This window comes from Macrobrachium rosenbergii, chromosome 40 (genome assembly GCF_040412425.1).
Source record: "Macrobrachium rosenbergii isolate ZJJX-2024 chromosome 40, ASM4041242v1, whole genome shotgun sequence".
In the NCBI taxonomy this organism is placed as follows: Eukaryota; Metazoa; Arthropoda; class Malacostraca; order Decapoda; family Palaemonidae; genus Macrobrachium; species Macrobrachium rosenbergii.
Genome location: NC_089780.1, coordinates 9,021,181 through 9,022,901, shown reverse-complemented (window position 1 = coordinate 9,022,901; position 1,721 = coordinate 9,021,181).

The window sequence follows — 1,721 nt, the reverse complement described above, 5'->3', positions numbered from 1 at the left end:
TGCCCCACTTTTTTCTCTCAGTATATTACGAAAAATTCAAAAAATAGATTACTGTGTTTTTATAATTTTGGATCATGTTTTTTATGGTAAACCTTTTCTTATAATTAATATTACTGTACTTCATGTAAAGGGTTCCGAGTTTCTCCAGCTTGCTAGAACAGTTCTGGTGCCATTTCATCCAACCAAACTTCCATGAATCAAAGAAAATCAAACTTGAATTTTTAGAGCCTGAAAGACAGTGACCTCACTTTGCCTGTCCAGACCACCCTCTAGCATCATACAAGGTGCCATTCTTCCATATCACCATCAACAGTGAAGAGTATGGGTAAGGAAGGAGGGAAAAATAAACTGTGGCCTAGGGGTTTTTAGGAAAAGCATGTTTAAATTTGTAAAATCATCATTCATGAATCCATTAATGCAAAATTTCAATTTTACTGCAATAGAAGTGTTGCAAGGCATGCAAAAAATCATCATATTATCAAGGGTTTTTGTTGGTGCCAGGAGAACATTCCATTTAGACTGAGTAAAATACTGTCTATTGGGCTGCTAAGAGTGAGTATACATGGAAATAAGTGTATTGTTGTGCCACCATATCAGTAAGTAATACATTCTCAAACTTCCTGATGATGTCTAAAATTGCGGATGATAGTGAACACCTTACTTAACAGAGTATTATACAAATGCTGGTTATACAAACAACTTGTTGATGTCCAAAACTCTGATACTCCATTTAATAAACAGTATTGGTCTTACATGATGAAGACTAAATAAAATTTATGGATCTTTATAGAACAGTGAAGAAGAAACAGTTTCAACTAACATAAATAAACAATTGATATTCATGTATTAACATTAATTTGAACTGGAAGCAATTTGTCTAAATATTTTCATAAGTAAAAATCATGATAAAAACCTAGGAATGAGAAATGACAGCAATATGCTGTAGTTTGCTTGCAATATAACAATGTTACAATGAATGCAAAAATTTCCAAATTGGAAAGGGTTTTTAGAGTACCAACTAGATATTTCCTTCTAGTACTTATCAATTTGCTGCAAAATTGCTATTTCCTTGCACTATTGCAAGGACATATGCACAGAATTTGTATGTCTCTACACACCTGTAAGTATACATGCATATTTTGAATGAGTGTATATATATACGATTTGATTAATATGAAGTTTTGCACAAAAAAATATAGCCAACACTCGTACTTGTTCAGTGCCCTAAGATGGCAGAATTTTACAAAATGTGAAAAGTTTGTAATTTAAACAGTTAATTGTTTGATAATCTGGTTATGTTCTCAAAAGTGGACTAATAATGTGTGTAATTTGCATCATATTCTAGCCTACGGAAGCATATCACATAAACGTGCACATAGCTTATATCTTTAGGCGTAAATGTGTACACACAAATATTGTGTGTGTACATTTACGTCCATAGATATAGGCTATGTGTATGTGCATGTGATAGGCTTCCGTAGACTAGAATATTGTGCAAATTACACGCACTGTCAAAAGTCCACTTATGAGAACATAACCAGACTATCAATCAATTAACTGTTTAAATTACAAACTTTTCACATTTTGTAAAATTCTGCCATCTTATCAGGGCGCTGAACAAGTACGAGTGTTGGCTATAATTAATGTGCAGAAATTCAAACGAATCAAATCAATTCTTATTTATTTTCCACAGGTTCCTGTCAGTGCTACAGACAAATACG